At 46.8% G+C, this 18,119-nt stretch overlaps 1 long non-coding RNA gene across 4 annotated transcripts; it reads right to left on the bottom strand.

Annotated features, from left to right (window-relative positions):
- Window positions 1-52: 52 nt before the first annotated feature.
- LOC147326829 (uncharacterized) lies at window positions 53-17,917 on the bottom strand. 4 transcript variants are annotated; one of them, XR_015130513.1, is made up of 5 exons: window positions 16,432-17,917; window positions 15,238-16,060; window positions 6,138-6,697; window positions 1,864-1,924; window positions 53-742 (listed from the first exon to the last, which is right to left on the bottom strand). It is a non-coding gene; the product is annotated as an uncharacterized LOC147326829 (long non-coding RNA). The 4 variants fall into 4 exon arrangements; XR_015130512.1 differs by having other exon boundaries at window positions 15,238-17,917; XR_015130515.1 differs by having other exon boundaries at window positions 5,227-6,697; window positions 15,238-17,917.
- Window positions 17,918-18,119: the final 202 nt, after the last annotated feature.

The following is an 18,119-nucleotide window of genomic DNA, read 5'->3' on the forward strand; positions in this document are numbered from 1 at the left end:
TGATAACTGTGTCTGATAGAATGAAGAGTAGACTGATATATGAAATATTCCTTTATTGGGTGAGAAAATCAGACCATGTCATAACTGCTGTAAGTCACACAGAATAGACATCAGAGCCTTAAACAGGTTGACGTCTGCTAAATGGGTCAAACTGGGCAGAAAGTCTACAAACACATAACATCCTTATAGAATATGATGTAACACTATAGATCAACTTAGCTCAGAATATATAAAGCATATAAACAGTTACAGCAATATGATGCAACAAACACAGCAGCTACTGATCCAAAATCCTCAAAGCTTCATAGAACTGAAACCAACATTTATTTTAGCTCCATTCTGCTGCTGATACAGACTTTAGGTTTCTGAACATTAAACTTGTTGCTGCCTTTCATGGTGTGTAACTTGAAGGCCCTGAGTACTCTGAGTACTTTCTCCCACACTGGAAACACTGGGATGATCACATTATGTGAACATTACCTAATAAGACTGATTCAGCACAGACAGTTCTGTTAAACTTTCCTAGCAGTCCTTCACAAACAGGGAACAGTCTGTCTATTCTCTCCATCTGTCAGCTGCTGCTGGCTCTTCCTCCTCCTCTTCCTCACACACTGCCGAGTTTGTCCTGGTGGATCATCAGGGCTGCAAAGCCTCACAGATGATGTGCAGCAGTGGGTCCCTCATTCTGTCCTCACTCTGGACACTTGCAGTCGTCACACATGGACATCAAATGTGTGATAAGCTGCAGGATTCAAACACAAGTGTAACTTATAAACACATGTTCATACTTTTATTCCACAATCAGAGAGAAAGAAACAGAGAGAGAGTGCAGGACAGACAGACAGGTGGCAGTCTCAGGTGTACACACTGCTACACAACAGCACAGAGAAGCAGGATTTAGTGTTTGTGTTATTACGAGTGTAAACAAGAAGAGTTCCAGATGGTGCAGTGGACACATGTGTGACTGCTGTGATTAAAGCATCTTTCTTTCAGCTTAACGAGTGAACCGTCAGCTCGTTCAAACACACGTTAAAGTCCGTTTGGCTCGACACCACCGAACAGAGGCAGCAATATAACACAGCTCACATTAACAGTGCAGTGGATCCTGCTTGTGCCGTGATATTCAGGACTGCAAACCGAGCAGCATCACTGACTTTCAGCTTGTTGTGTTTGTGGATATATGACTGACTTTAATTATCCACAAAATCATCACATTCTCTGCAAGATTAAGGTCGACTATATATATATATTTATATATGGGGCGATCGTGGCGCATTTGAAGTACACTTCGAATTGGGACATCCGTCGTTGCGTGGCGGTGACGTAATCGCACTCAAAATGCGTACTTCAAGCATGCGGTCTCTTAATTGGGACACAGCCCCACAATTATAAAATCAGCACCACCATGTTTAGAGAAAGACCAACGACTGACACCACAAACGTCTCTCAGATTTCTGTAATACCAGAGGCGTCGCCCCCTGCTGGTCACTAGAAAGAGTGCAGGTTTTAAAGTAATTTCCTGGATCGACTGCACTGATCAGACTCACGAGTTAAGAATAAATTAGGTTTTTAAGTTCATTCACAGCTTCTAAGTATTTTTATCCAGCTGTGTGATAAAACTGTCTCAGTTTAATGTTGGCTTACGAACCAAAGTTCACATCGGCGTAGGCGGCGCTGCCACAGCCAAGCGAACTTTCGCTTTACCTCGACATCTCCGCTTCGGCTCTTAAAGTCGAAGTGTCGTCATTAAAAAGAAGTAGACTCTGCTCTACTTTAGCGCTCCCACAGAGACTTTTGGCACACTCGAAACAACTTTTTTTCCTGAAGTGTTCGTGGCTGCTCGGTGAAACTCTGCTGCCGTACCTTTAGAGTGTAGGACACCTTCTCCTTCTCGGAGCAGATGCGCAGCACCTCTCGCACCGACCTGAGAGAAACAAACTCGTGTTAGTGCCGGCTCGTAGCGCTCAGCAGGTAACGAGAGAGCGTGAGGAGGCTGGGACGGGTTTGTCCTGCTGGTCTCTGTCTCCTCTCTGACGGGAAACTCGACCTCTGTCCGCACTGAGCTGCAGCTTCTCCTCATCAAACATGGATGCACGGCTGTCAGGAGGCACAGGTTTGTCTCAATGGGCCCACACAGCAGATCATGTTCCAGGGAGGTAGACGAGGGTATTCACAAAGTTTATTCCCAGCTATGTAGACAACCCTGTACTAAATTCAGCTTTGAGGATCAGCTTCTGAAAACATTTAAACTCTTCCAGTTTATGCTCCCTTGACTGTCTTTCAGATGGAATTTTAAATTTGAGTCTTTCTTTGTACAACATTCACACTCAAGAGCAACTTGGGGTCAGTATCTTGCCCAAGGATATTTGGCATGCACGCTGGGGGAGCCGTCGATCAAACTACCAACCTCCCGATCCGTAGAAGACCTCTACTGGTTCTACCTCCTGAGCTACAGCCACTAGGTAGCATGTCAGAGTCTCCTCCGTTATCAAAATTCACCAAACAAATCGCACCACCAGTTAAGAACGGCCATGCACCACCACCCACTATTAAGTCAGCTGTAAGCTGGTGGTGTATGCAGTGTTTTGGGGGGTTTACGCCTCAGGATACTCCAGCACGCAGGCTGGAGGAACCCGGGGTTGAACCACCGACCTGATTCGGTTTTAGTTTTGGTGACTGTAAATGGCTTCAGAGAAGAGTCGATTGGAACGTGTCTGATAATAAGTTTCTCGTATTGGTTTTCAGCGTTCAAGAGAAGATGAGTTAAACTCCACGGTGTTGCACGGCCTTAGCACGAGCCTGTGTCTGTATGCCAGCAGGTGCAGAGGAGGCTGAAACACTTCATTTATTATATATCAGCGCAGGCTTTCCCCAAACAGGTAACCCTCCTGCAGCCTGAAGCAGCCGAAACAATAGACGCCTATTAATTATGCAATCTATTCTCTATGCTCTGTGAAATATTGATATAAATATTTGATTCAGTACAGGTGTATTGATTTGATGATGGCAAGGGAGATGATCTTATTCCAGGTGGGGGGATAACACCAGCAGCTTACAGTGTGGACCATAAATATTTGGACACGCAGACATTTCAGGGTTTGTTTAATATCAAACACTTTCTGTCTTTCACCGTCTTTGCACCGATACCAACGCTGACTGTACTGTTCAATTCTGCAAAAAGCACCGTTAACTCGAGCAGGTCTGCATAAATGTTAAACACGTCATGCCTCAGACGGTTAGCAGCCACCCAAAGTCTTTCACCGTCTTTGTCCTCTCTGGTGCTGCTTCAGTGCAGACATCTCAGCCTTTGTTGGGTCTTTTTGTCACCATGAGGTTTCGGACTGTTCTCCAGCGAGTTTTCATGAATTTATCTGACTGACCACACAGAACAGTCGTGTTTTATGCTGCTTTTATCGAATCCTCTGAGGTTCTGTTCAAACTCTTACAGTGGGGCAAAAAAGTATTTAGTCAGCCACCGATTGTGCAAGTTCCCCCACCTAAAATGATGACAGAGGTCAGTAATTTGCACCAGAGGTACACTTCAACTGTGAGAGACAGAATGTGAAAAAAAAATCCATGAATCCACATGGTAGGATTTGTAAAGAATTTATTGGTAAATCAGGGTGGAAAATAAGTATTTGGTCAATAACAAAAATACAACTCAATACTTTGTAACATAACCTTTGTTGGCAATAACAGAGGTCAAACGTTTACTATAGGTCTTTACCAGGTTTGCACACACAGTAGCTGGTATTTTGGCCCATTCCTCCATGCAGATCTTCTCGAGAGCAGTGATGTTTTGGGGCTGTCGCCGAGCAACACGGACTTTCAACTCCCGCCACAGATTTTCTATGGGGTTGAGGTCTGGAGACTGGCTAGGCCACTCCAGGACTTTCAAATGCTTCTTACGGAGCCACTCCTTTGTTGCCCGGGCGGTGTGTTTTGGATCATTGTCATGTTGGAAGACCCAGCCTCGTTTCATCTTCAAAGTTCTCACTGATGGAAGGAGGTTTTGGCTCAAAATCTCACGATACATGGCCCCATTCATTCTGTCCTTAACACGGATCAGTCGTCCTGTCCCCTTGGCAGAAAAACAGCCCCATAGCATGATGTTTCCACCCCCATGCTTCACAGTAGGTATGGTGTTCTTGGGATGCAACTGAGTATTCTTCTTCCTCCAAACACGACGAGTTGAGTTTATACCAAAAAGTTCTACTTTGGTTTCATCTGACCACATGACATTCTCCCAATCCTCTGCTGTATCATCCATGTGCTCTCTGGCAAACTTCAGACGGGCCTGGACATGCACTGGCTTCAGCAGCGGAACACGTCTGGCACTGCGGGATTTGATTCCCTGCCGTTGTAGTGTGTTACTGATGGTGACCTTTGTTACTTTGGTCCCAGCTCTCTGCAGGTCATTCACCAGGTCCCCCCGTGTGGTTCTGGGATCTTTGCTCACCGTTCTCATGATCATTTTGACCCCACGGGATGAGATCTTGCGTGGAGCCCCAGATCGAGGGAGATTATCAGTGGTCTTGTATGTCTTCCATTTTCTGATGATTGCTCCCACAGTTGATTTTTTCACACCAAGCTGCTTGCCTATTGTAGATTCACTCTTCCCAGTCTGGTGCAGGTCTACAATACTTTTCCTGGTGTCCTTCAAAAGCTCCTTGGTCTTGGCCATGGCGGAGTTTGGAGTCTGACTGTTTGAGGCTGTGGACAGGTGTCTTTTATACAGATGATGAGTTCAAACAGGTGCCATTCATACAGGTAACGAGTGGGGGACAGAAAAGCTTCTTACAGAAGACGTTACAGGTCTGTGAGAGCCAGAGATTTTCCTTGTTTGAGGTGACCAAATACTTATTTTCCACCCTGATTTACCAATAAATTCTTTACAAATCCTACCACGTGGATTCATGGATTTTTTTTTTCACATTCTGTCTCTCACAGTTGAAGTGTACCTCTGGTGCAAATTACTGACCTCTGTCATCATTTTAAGTGGGGGAACTTGCACAATCGGTGGCTGACTAAATACTTTTTTGCCCCACTGTAAACACGCTCGTTTACATCTTGCTCGGCAGATTATTTTTAAACCTTTGAACAGGTTCTAACGGCCATGCTTCACATGCAGATCTGTAAATGAACCTTCTCAGGCTACAGCTGCGTTTTGGTGCTTTGTTCTAAGATCTTATAGAGAACCTGAAGCACTAAACTGGATGTATGTACCTAATGTTCCTACTGAGAACGGATGACCTGATGTTGTCCATCATGGTGTACGTCTTCCCTGAGCCCATCTGTCCATACGCCAAAATACAGACGTTATATCCATCCACACAGGAAGTTATCACAGGCAGAGTTCCTGCAAACACGACTTCCTGCAGAGAGCAGGGACAAAATCTGCAGATAATTAGTGCTGGCTAGAAAAAAAACAGCATGACGGGCATTCGACCATCCGAGGTTTGCTGCTTGGATTTTTTGGGCATGTTCTGGTTTTCTGGATGCAGATCCACGCTCCCCACAGGATCGTCAAATGAAGCCTCATGCCAATTTGTTTATGAGGCATTAAACAAAAATTACAAACCAATCAACGTTAATAAGCTGAGTGCTGCGAAGGCCAAGCGCTCGTTAGTGCCCGGGCTTCATTAAAATCTAGAGCAAATTAACGATCAAAAACAAACCTTCCCGGTGGGAAAATTAATGACAGAGCTGTGGTATTTAATAATATGCAGGATTGCTTTTAACTGCTAAGTTTTCTGTTAATTAACACAGACACTGTAATATAATCCAACCTCTTAACCTCCCCCAGATCACCAGCAAGCAATCTAAAGTAAGAGTTTGTGTTCAGAGAGCATCCGTCTCTTTGTATCGAATGTTCAGCTACCTGCAAACAGAAAAGCTCGTAAAGGAATGAAACTGCTGTGCCAAAAAAACGAGTCTTCATCTGAAAGGTTTCATCTTCTACTTTTTGAGCATTTATCTTTAAGATGTGGTTAAAATGGGCTTCCAGTTGAGTGTCGGTAGGCCAACCACTGGCTGCTTCTGTATTGTTTAAAAATAGGCATGACTTGAGGGAGGAGCTCCTGTCTGAAATCGTAAGTTTGTGTGTTCAGAATTGTGGAAGAAGTCTAAGCCTTTACCTGTGTGCTGCTGGGAGAGTAGACTTTGTCAAACTGGAACTTCTTTCTACTTCCTTTCTGGATGACGACCACTTCCTGGTCATCCAAGCAGCTGGAGGCCGAGCTTTTCCTGCAGCGGCAGAGCACCCGGGTGTTCCCCTGCAGCTCGAGCAGCTTGTTGTACAGGCTCTTCCTCTCCACCGCCTCCTTCCTGTCGAGGGATCGTAGCTTCTCCACCTCACTGGTTGCCTCCTGTTCCACTTGAGCCAACTTCCCCAGAGGACAATCGAACTGCCCCAGATGGTTCTTAAAATCAGCGAGTGCCAGGTGAACTACGGAGCGAAGGTGCTTGTTTGAGACGTTCGGCTCCCGGGTCAGCCGGCGCAGTTGGCCGATGTCCACAGCAGGCTTGATGACGGGTTTGGCAGGTGGGACGGGAGAAGCTCGGTGGTTCAGGAGGGATCAGATCTTCTCCCGGAGCTCCTGCTTGTCAGCCTCGAGCTCGGCGAGCTTCTGATTCAGGTGCTGAACAACATCAGTCAGACAGCAGACTTCCCTCACTCTCTCTCTCCAGGAGGGCTCTGTAGGGTTAAAGCAGCATGTTTGATCACATGGTGCTCAGATATCTGACAAAAATAAAGATAATATAACGTCTTCTGACTCAAATGTTCCCAAAAAGCACCACTATAGCTTTGGATTTGTATGATTTTCGTTCCACTTCTCACGTGTGCACCACTTTGTGTTGGTCTTTCACCTGGAATTCCAATAAGATTGATTCATGTTTGTGGCTGTAATGTGACAAAATGTGGGAAAGTTCAAGGGGGCCGAATACTTTTGCATCCACTGTAGATGCTACAGAAGTAGCATAAAGGAAGTAATGTTTATTAAGTGTCAGCTCATCTGAAATGCAGCGTTTCTAACAGCTCGACAAACATCAGCAAACACACAAACTGTGTGTGTCACAGTGTGTTGCAGCTAAAGGCCCAGCTGGTGTATCTGACAGGGAGAGAAAAGACAGAGAGCCAAGTTCACTCAGAGATGGAGACAGAAATTATTGTGAGTTGTGGCAAAGTCCATCTCTACAAGCAACAGAAAATAGTTATTAAAATTTAGACTGAAATAAAGTTTGTATTCGTTAGCTTTGCATACTTATAGGCGATAATAATGTTCTTTAAGGAGCTACTTTTACTTTAAATACATTTCAGAGTCGGTACTTTTTCACACAGAAGCACCACCTTTCTCCAAAGGAACATGAGCATCATTTGGTGTCCAAGTGGGATTGCTCCACAAACTGAGCACAGCATGTGTTTGCAGGCCAAGAAGCCAAACTCGGCCATGGCCCGGTAGATTAGCCGATCTCAGAGGCACCCGAAGGCTGATGATAAGCTCATCTAAGAGGTGCTTTGTGAGCTTCTTTGGCTCACAGACGAGATTATCAACAATCCAGATTATTCTTTCATAATATATCTGACAGCCAGTCAATGTCATCTATGTTGTCACTGATGCCTGCTTAGGGATATGAACATCCATCGTCCATCCCGGTGACACTGGCCGGTTGGGCTACACCTTGGGCAGGTCAGCAGTCCATCACAGGCAGACTGACAATGCTCACAACCAGTTTAGATTATTCAACCCAACATGCACGTCTTTGGACTGCGTGAAGAAACCGATGCAGGCCAGTGGAGAACAAGGAAAGTCCAGATAGAAAAGAAGACCACTGCGCCACCATGATCATTTACAAACACAATCTGATGTTAGGGTAACTCTAATAAGCAGCCGCCCACGTGGTTACATCTCCATGCACCATGTTCCTCACCGTGACTCGTTGGACTGGAGCTTTGCCGAACTCGGCGTTCTTCTCCCACTGAAGTGGCAGCAGCAGCCAGAGGCCCGACTCAGGATCCCAGAACCCACCCCCGTTCTCTGCGACCTGCTGGAGCAGGGGGGCTAGGACTAGGAGGAGGAGTTGGCCGTCCGACTGCGGTCTGGAGTGTGGAGCCTTCCTGCTGCTGCGGAGTCGGGGCGGTCTGCCTCTCCCCACCGCAGGGAAAAGGGAAACACCACCTGGGTCTGGGTGCAGTTCCCCCCTCCAGGGGCAAGGGCACCTAGACCCGGTTTGTAGAGTACGCTTGGGGAGTGTGATCGTGTGTACAGCGTCTCTTTATGTCTGTCTCCACGTTGGTTGAGTGTGGAGTGAGTGCATATGAGAGCATGAGGGTGGGAATGGATGTTTGTGTCTGTGTGTGCCTGTATGTCTGTGTCTATATGTCAGGTTGGGTGTCAGGCGCCACCTCTCTGGGGACATCTCAGGCCCTCCAAGGTTTGGAGGCCTATCTCCACCCACCACCACTTCCCCTGCCAGTGGCGGACTCCCTCAGACATCGGTGCGTTGGTGGTTCTTTGTGTCCGGGGATGGGCGTCCAGGTACACACCGGCTCACTCCTTGGCGGCCGCTTATTGGGGCCTGGAGCCTGGGGCTCGCTCGGGCCACTTCGGAGGTGGGGTGCCCCCGGCCTCTCGGCCTGGGGCTCGGTCACTCAGGCGCAGCTGGCTGCCGGCGGAGCTCACGGGCGCGTCACTGCAACTCCCCCTGGCTTCTGCTCCGCGGCTGCTGAGTGAGCCCTCATCTGGGACTCTCCTCAGCTCTTTCTGGGACAGTGGCGCAGCTGCCCCTCTGTGGGTCTTCCTTGGTCTCTTGTGTTCTGGGGGCCTCTGGATGTCTGGAGTTTTGATCTCCTCCATACCTGCTTCATGCCCTGGAGGACGGGGCTGTGGCCCCCCCACACCCTCTAGCAGATCATTACATGAAGGAACCTTTAAAAAAACAAGCGCGTCCATGCTCACAGGTGTACACACGGGTGATCACACCCACAAACTACACCCTTTTTGGCTCCTACCTCAAAGCACACTGTGTTCTGTTGATCTTATGTGCTGCACAATAATGTTTAACATTTAGTATTTACTGTCATATTCCCATATATCATTGTGATGTTGTTTATTCTATTACTCTTGTTCTCTTCTGCTTGCTTTCTTTTTTCTTTCTCAGCAGGTGATCCAGGTGATTGATATATGCATTTTTTTTCTCTGCCCGTTCTGTTGGTTTTTGTCTTTTGCCCTTCTCCCCCGTCCCTCTTCTCAGCTGTTTCTCTTTCCCTCTTTCTTTCTCCCCTTCTTTCCCCCAGTCAAGTCTGTCCCGTATTCAGTAAGTGAAAATAAAATAAACAATAAAAGGTGAATCAAATGGACCATTACGGCAAGGCTGGGATGGTCAGTTTGGTAAAGTAAATCCGTTGGGCATCTTTCTTTGCCTTTAGACAACAATTCTGATGCAAAAGAGCCAAACGGGACAGGCCAAAAAAAAAAAAAAAAAAAAAAAAAAAAAAAAAAAAAAGGATCCCAGAACCTGCAGATATTCCCCCTCTCCTGCACGGAAACAGCAGAACCAACAGGATTCTCTAAAGACAAACTCACATGCTTCTGAAACTGCAGAGCTAACGATAAGTGAACGCAGCAGTCGAGGGTAGGCTGGTGCACAGTTTACACAGCATCGCACAGTAAGTGGCTACTCCTGCAGTGCAGACTGGACTGTCTCAGCAGCAGGTTCACTCACAGACTTTAATCTGTCATCATGACTTTTCTGCATCAACATTTTTAAAGGCTTTTGTAAGTGCAGGCACAGCAGTGCTTTTTTTTTAGATGCTGCCGGTGCGGTCGTCCTCCCAGGCTGTCGGCAGTCTGCAGCTGACCGCAGCCCTGGAGGAAAGAGCGAGTCCTGTCATCACTCCCGTTTTCATGGAGGAAACTCTCGAAGTGCAGAGACACTTCTTCCCCCTCTGCCGCAGTTTCCTGGTAGTAACACAAAAGCCACTCACTGCTCAACACTGTCAAACCCACTTTGGTGCAAATACACTGGAAGTGACAGTCGCTGAGAATCATCACAGCCTGCCAGAGGACAGCAGCTGGAGTGCTGGATGTGTGCGTGCTGTTCTGGTCATCACAGAATATTATCAGCACTGTTACCGTTTACATGCTTTATGCCTCATTTCCAGCAGAGAAAGACTCTAATCATGATGGAAAATGTGAAGGAGGGCATCGATTTTCAGCTCGTCCTGCTGGTAAAGACCTCCCACATCGTCATTCCTACTAAACCGAAGTAATTCAGTAATAGGCAAACAGCTAAACAACCATGCACGACAAAAATTCTTCCCTGTTTTGTTTAGTTGGTAGTTTTTTGTTGTTGTTTTTCCCCACATTTTAAATTAAGAACATTTCTATGAATTAACATAAACTTTCTGTAGCTGCAGGACAGTCTGAGCAAAACCTTTTTTATTTTACACATTCATTTCTTATAATTTTCTCAGATTGTCCCACAAATCGAGACCTGCTGTTGAAATGACAGCGTGGTCTGCAGTGCCGCTGCAGGGGAGGAGGACGCACCTGAGCGGGACCGCAAACACGCCTCGCCGCCTTAACGTCTGTGCGATCTATGCTGTTGTGTTGGTGTGTGTCGGGCTGTGAGCTGCAAAGCTACAGCCGGCTGTGTGCGTCAGCAACTGTGTGTGAAAAGCGTGTTCATGCAAACATCGTCGGGTCTGCTGTGATATGTTTACAACGGGACTTCTGCTCCTGAACCTCTGCGCACAGCGTCTGCAGGTCGGGGCTGTACGAAGTCACTTTCATCTCTACAGGACTGTAAGCTGTCGTCTGTGAGGCGTGAGCGTGTTTGTTTTTAACACAGTTCACGGTGGAGCTGCTGACATAATGTGGATCCGAAGATCCATAATTGGCCTACCTGGGGCTGAAAGTCTCGATAAATGCAGGCGTTTCGGCGGCTACACCGGCTTCCGCGAGTGTGACGCTTATTTTGAGCGATGAAAAAATAATAGAATATTGTGGTGGACCACTGGAGGGCTCCACTCACACCCAGTTCTCAGGAAGTGTTGTTGCTGTGTTTTGCAGTGAAAAGTATTCAGTTGTGTGGTGATGAGTAATAAACGAGGAGTGTTAATCGAGAGCTCTTGTGTCGTCTGTGTTTACCTCCACATTGGTGACCCCTGACTCCAACATGCTGTAGTCCGATGGTGGCGCCGACTCCGCTCTGGATGCATCAGCAGCCGCCAGCCCTCTGCCTCCTGCTGCAGCTGCGTTTGCTGTGGCGCTCGAGCTGCCGGACTTTTGGCTTCACGATCCCCCGTCGTGGTTCGTGCACGTGGAGGCTCAGTTCGCCCTTTGTGGCATCTCGGCTGACAACACGAAATATCACCATGTGGTGGCCTCTCTCGACCCGCCAACCACCCGTCATGCGTTGACTCTCCTCCGGGACCCACACACCCGAGGGAAATACGCCGCCCTTAAGGAGCTGCTTCTTCGGCGCTATGCCCTCTCCGATGCAGAGCGAGCCGAGAAGCTCCTCTCCCTCTCAGGCCTGGGTGGCGGTACGGCTCTCGAACTGATGGAGCACATGCTATCCTTTCTCGGACCGGACGACGGGGGGATTCCTCTTCGCCCACATCTTCCTCCGACAGTTGCCAGCGGCCGTGAGAGCCGGTGTTCCAGATCTACTGGAGTTTAGATCAACTGGCGTTGGTCGAACAGATGTGTGGCAGTCTTGCGTTTCAGGAGCTGCTACCGACAAACCAGCAAAAAAACGCCAAATGTGTCACCTGTGACACTTGTGAGGTTGTCTCAAACACACTCCGTCAGTCTTGATGCTGTTGAACAACAAAATGTTTAAAATGTGGCGAGTTTACCTGGTGATATCCTCACGCGCGACGCGATCGCGAAAACAGCAAACAAGTAACACCACGCCGATGTTGTTCACAGGACACAAAGAGTAAACGATCGGGAGACTCTTGTCGTCGTTATCGTTCCCCTCGCACGGTTTATTTCTCCGGTTTCAGCGTTTTTGCTTCACAACTACAGCGAGCAGTTTACTTTGTGCACTAACATGGAGTCGAGTCAACCAGCGCCACCTCTGGCCAAGTGCCACAGCCTACAGCCAGATCAGCCTGTGACACACATCTGCACCACATTTGAATTCGTGTCATGCACATTTGTACCTTTCAACTGTGTCTGTTTGTGCGTCATGCAAATAAACCTTTGAAAATAATGAAATGACACTAATATTTCACCAGTGTTGTAACATCACATGTCGTTAGCGTAGTCTGTCTGTGTCTTTACTCTGCGAACAAACATGTTAGAGTTGGTTGTGATATACAGTCTGCATAAGTGTGGTTAATCTAATAAACATGTGTAAGGAGACGGCAGTTACTGTGAATCCACAGCAGTTACACAGTGATTAGTAATAAACAGCCAGTGAGAGTGAGTGGATTTAAGAAAGTCAGTGACTCAGGTGTGTCGCTTGGTTTGTCATCTGTTTGTGAGACTGGAGGAGACGTAGAAATCTTTTGTTTTAAATCTTAGTTAGGAAGATTCCTGTTTGAAAACAAGCACTCTTTGTGAGAAATGCAAGAAGTACATCTGCAGAAAGCACACAGTTACATTCTGTCCATCATGTGGACAAAATTGAAAATGTTGAGCATTGAAAAACTGAGAACGTTGGGCAAGTTCAACAGAAATGTGTTTGTAAGAACGAAAAACCAAATTGTTCCTAAAATAGTTATGGAAAGTCTAACTGTTGTATGTCTGTGTTCTACATGTTTATCTGATGGGAAATAAAGTTGCTATTGTTTTATTGCAGTTTTTGAACAATTCTGAGTGGATTTACACAGTACGGGTCAAAATGACCCGCAACAAAATCAATGTCACTCTTTTGTTCTTCAACATAATACAAGGGTTAATTTCCAAAACTTGCTTATGATCTTCAATTTGTAGCAGATCCACTATCACACAGCAGCTGGAGCAGTTTCAAATGGAGCTCAGTCCACTGCTACCACAGCCCACTACTAGATTAACTTGTGACACATCTGCACCTGCTGCTATGATCACAGTGAGTAGAGGCTGAGTGGCTGCACTAAACCCTGGTACATCCAAATCTACCCACAAACATGTTGACAGATGCAATGCCAGCAATGTGAATTGTCAACACTGAAAACAATAAGTAAGCAAAGACAACAGGGATCATTTGTTTCTGTTTATTTAGCACCCACAACATTTGTAGTCGCCTTCTGCACAGGGGACGTCCACACACACTGTGTGGTACCACTTTCCACAGAAGGTGCATTCAGTCTGCAAGATTGAATGAGATTGTCAGAGTCATTGTCTGGCTGTTTATTACTAATCACTGTGTAACTGCTGTACATTCACAGTAACTGCCATCTCCTTACAAATGTTTATTAGATTAACCACACTTATGCAGACTGTATATCACAACCAACTCTAACATGTTTGTTTGCAGAGGGAAGACACAGACAGACTACGCTAACGACATGTGATGTTACAACACTGGTGAAATATTAGTGTCATTTCATTCATTTCAAAGGTTTATTTGCATGACGCACAAACAGACACAATTGAAAGGTACAAATGTGCATGACACTGATTCAAACGTGCTGCAGATGTGTGTCACAGGTTGATCTGGCTGTAGGCTGTGGCACTTGGCCAGAGGTGGCGCTGGTTGACTCGACTCCATGTTAGTGCACAAAGTAAACTGCTCGCTGTAGTTGTGAAGCAAAAACGCTGAAACCGGAGAAATAAACCGTGCGAGGGGAACGATAACGACGACAAGAGTCTCCCGATCGTTTACTCTTGCTGTCCTGTGAACAACATCGGCGTGGTGTTACTTGTTTGCTGTTTTCGCGATCGCGTCGCGCATGAGGATATCACCAGGTAAACTCGCCACATTTTAAACATTTTGTTGTTCAACAGCATCAAGACTGACGGAGTGTGTTTGAGACAACCTCACAAGTGTCACAGGTGACACATTTGGCGTTTTTTTGCTGGTTTGTCGGTAGCAGCTCCTGAAACGCAAGACTGCCACACATCTGTTCGACCAACGCCAGTTGATCTAAACGCCAGTAGATCTGGAACACCGGCGCTCCATCTGTTGTAAGTCCAACAAGTTTGTCCCAGGGCAGTTTCACGTCGTTACACTTTGACATGCGTTTTTAAAAACGCCTTTTCCCGTCGTTGTCCCGTGCATCGATTTAATGTCCAATATTTCCTCTCCACGGATGAAGCTGGTCAGCTGTGCAGTGTCCATCATGTTTGTACTTTCATCCACAGCCGAGCATGCAGTGAAGTTTTTGCTTCTTTCACACAACTGTGTTCTTAAATCAGTGACCATCTCACAAACCGATCAGCAATCGTATTTCTGCTCAGGCTCACATTTGCTAAACTCTGCATTTTGTCTGGACACAAGACGTCCACAGCTTCATCCTGCAGCTCTTCAGAGCGGTACCGGGCTGCTTTGGCTCCTCTGTTACGATAAAACTTGCTTTCACAACAGCTTCACTTTGTGGTTTTGCTCTGGTGACGAACGTCTGCTGAAACGTCAGATTCTTCTTCAGCTCTTCTACTTCCTGTAGTTTCTGCGTTTCGGTTTTTCAGCTTATCCTGACGTTTTGTCTCGTAGTGCCGTCTTAAATTAAATTCCTTCATTACAGCCACGTTAGCTCCACTAATAAGACGCACGGTTTACCAGCATGTCTGTAAACATATATTCAGCCTCCCACCGGCGCTGAAAGGCTCTGCTTTCAGAGTCAACTTTTCTCTGCACCATCGTGAGCGGCGAGCTTGACGCGGGAATGTTCCCAGTTAGCCTAGCGCTCAGCAAGGAGGCTGCAGCGCTGCATCATGGGATCCGTAGTTTGTATATTACTAGCGCCTCATATCGCCGGGACATGCATAACAATAATAATACATCTATATAAAATGATCCCGCGGGCCGGATGTGGCCCGCGAGCCTTGACTTTGACACATGTGCCCTAACCCTGACCCTAAACCTAATTGTAACCCCGACACTAAAACCACATTTTGAGCCTCAAAAAGGACTTCAAACTTGTGAGGACCGGTGAGTGTGTCCTCAGAGTGACTGTTGGTTCTCACAAGTATAGTAGGATGCAGATTTCGGTTCTCACAAAGATAGCTAGACAGGAACATGCGCACACACACACTCCTTCCCAGACTCCAGTGGATACAAACAGTGTGGAGGAAACGTTACCTGCAAGGTGCCGTTGCTCCCTCCTGCAGGTGTGGAGGCCTCCGGGCTCCGCCTCTCGGGTTTCTAGCGTGCCCAGCTGAGGCTCCTCACTGACAGACGCTCCGCTGCCCATCACGACATCCACAGACTCAGAAGCATCCAGAGAAAAGGAGACAGAGAGGGAGCTGGCAGTGATGTCAGCCTGACAGGTGAGAACAGGTAATCCGACACACGGGAGTGTCTCCTGTCACCTCTGAGGATGACTTAAAGGGGTTTCCCTTCTCATGAGGTCTTGTTAATGGTTTTTTATGAATGGTTTAAATGTGATTTCAGTAGTTATCATGTGACAAACTGCTGGTTTATCAACCTGCTGTTTGTCATTTACAAACTCATTTCTCCAAGAAGCTGCTGTGAAGAGAAGATCTCCAAAGTTTTACCCTCAGTGTTCTTGCTCTGCACTGCTGAAGATCAACACTAGAGGGCAGCATCTACACACTAAGACACTGCAGGGAACACGACTCCTGTTACTCATCCTGGAGAAGGTCGATGGTGTTGATACAGAAACACTTTAGACTGCAGAGCAAACTCACCTGTTCAGCCTTTCATGACCTGCCCACTGAGGCCCTGACCGTCCGACAGCTCTCCTTTCTTCTGCTTTGTTCAACACCAGTATCGGTCATTTAACCTTGCTTTAGGGTTAATCTCACTGTCGTGACCTCAGTCAGCAGTTTGCATCCTTCACTGTTGCCCAGGGGCGTGTCTAGAAGTGGGCGTGAGGTGGCGCCTGCCCTCCCTGAAATCTGATTGGCCCCTTGGGACCACGCTGGGCTGGAACACTGCTCCTCTTTTAGCCCCCACCATGTTGGATGAGACAGGAACATTTACTCAGGTTTTATGTACTTTTTCTTCATTGAAGTATTTCCACACACTTTATATTTTGAGTGAAATCACTGCATGATCGATCTGCTAAACAATATATTAGTGATTAAAACCATCATCAGCTGGAACATTAAAGATATACACATCAGTAAATCTATAATTACAGCCCAGTAACATCATCATATATTTGAATACACAACCACTCAGCTATTAGGCTACTTAAAAAAGCTTCATTTCTAAGGCTACATTAAACATTATCTTTGTTAGAATTACCTTTGAATATATATTCCAGATATCTGTAGTATTATTAGAATCATGAGATTACAACATATTTACCTCTCCTCCACTTCTTTGAAGTGTGTCCCAGTCCTAGCGCACTGGTTAGCATGTTTTGGTTCGTGCAACTGGTCCGTCGGGTTATTGTCTCCCCAGGAACATTTCCGTTGTGCTTCGTGTGCTTTTGCAGCGCTTTTCTTTTTGCAGCGTCTTTCTTTTTGCAGCATTTTTCTTTTTGCAAGTGTTTTCTGAAGTTGCAGTCCGTTTGGCCTCTCAGGGCCACTGTACTTTTTTGCACTTTGCAGAACACAAAAAACAAAAGCAAACACAAAAGAGTAGAGCATGTCTGCATGCATGCTGATTCAGCAGGGGTAATATTAAAGAAGGAAAGCAGAGAATATTTATTTGAAAGTGAAAGAGGATTCCTGAGAGCCTGACGACAGGAAGTTACTGATGCTCAGACTGTCGTGCCTGCTTACCATGTCCCCACAACACTAGAGCCAAAGCCACACTTATCAGAGGGCGAACAGGCACGTCCACGCCAGTTCACCCCAAATCACACGCGCAGAGCATCAAGCTGTGAAGACTGTTTGAAATCCGCTCGTGTGCAGCAGATTTACCACAGTGGAGAGGTGGGAGTGCTCAAAATGTGTACAGAAACAAAAGTGTGCCTGTGTGAGTGGAACGAGCGTGCTGGAGTAGTGCTGCAGGGCTGACAGTTTAAGGTGTTTTAGCCCCGCCTCCTGCTACACCTGAAATGAAGCCTGAGCTTCTGGCTCACATGGATTATGTGCACAGGTGACCTCGTTATCAGAACTGTGGCCATGTTTAATGCGAACATCCACCACGGCAGCAGGATACAGAGGAATAAATATATGTGAAAGGTTTACCCTCTTATGTGAACTCTGGCACTTTCTCTTCTTCAGTGTTCGGCTGTTTTGGACGTGTCATGAAATGTGCGCCCAGAACTCGCTTCAGGCCAGACAAAGTGAGAGCAGCTGGTGATCCCAGCAGATATATTGTATCCCAGTCTGTGAGCCATGGAGCAGTAAAATCCTCGCTGATTGCTCCTTTTAAAAGAGGTGGACGCGTTTCTGCTCCCGGAGGAGCTGCCGGCTGTTCTGGCAGCAGAGCGGCGGGTCGAGCGGTGAATAACAGCAGGACTCATTGTGCCTCGGCTCGGGCTCCACACCGCAGGCCAAATTAAAAATGACACGCAATGAAAGAGCAAAGGAAACGAGTTTCCCCCAGAGAACAATCTGGAAAATTACCCTCCATTCACACAGACAGGGAGAGTATTGACAGAGTGTCACACTCGCTCACAGCCAATCAGCTTTTGTTGCTTTCTATCAGAGCGGACTCAGAACATCTGCTGCTCCTCAAACGCAGCGCCTGTGTCTGCGTTACTGGAACAGGTGCTGAAGCGCGCAAACCCACAGCATGTTTGTCCTCGTGTAGCTCTACACAGGTAATGAAGTCACAGCAGCCATATTATTGTTCAGGTAATCGCGTTAAAAATTATCCAACAGGCTCCAGCAGCACAAACACAGTCCAGTTGTTCAGACAGCTAGCAGCTACAACCGCCTGTGTCGCCATCCACCTGTCAGTCAAAGAGGCCACGCCTCTAATAATGCAGAGGTCAGTTATCAGTTATAAAGAGAAATAGACTTTTAAGAGCAAAACAGTTTATCAGGCTGTAAACATGTTTATTTCTGCTGTAAAGTTTTCATTTGGGATGCGGAAAACGT

The sequence above is a fragment of the Aulonocara sp. 'chitande type north' Nkhata Bay genome, linkage group LG7 (assembly GCF_057382095.1).
Source record: "Aulonocara sp. 'chitande type north' Nkhata Bay isolate Kocher_YH1m ecotype deep benthic linkage group LG7, A_spYH_male_GT1.1, whole genome shotgun sequence".
Classification (NCBI taxonomy): Eukaryota; Metazoa; Chordata; class Actinopteri; order Cichliformes; family Cichlidae; genus Aulonocara; species Aulonocara sp. 'chitande type north' Nkhata Bay.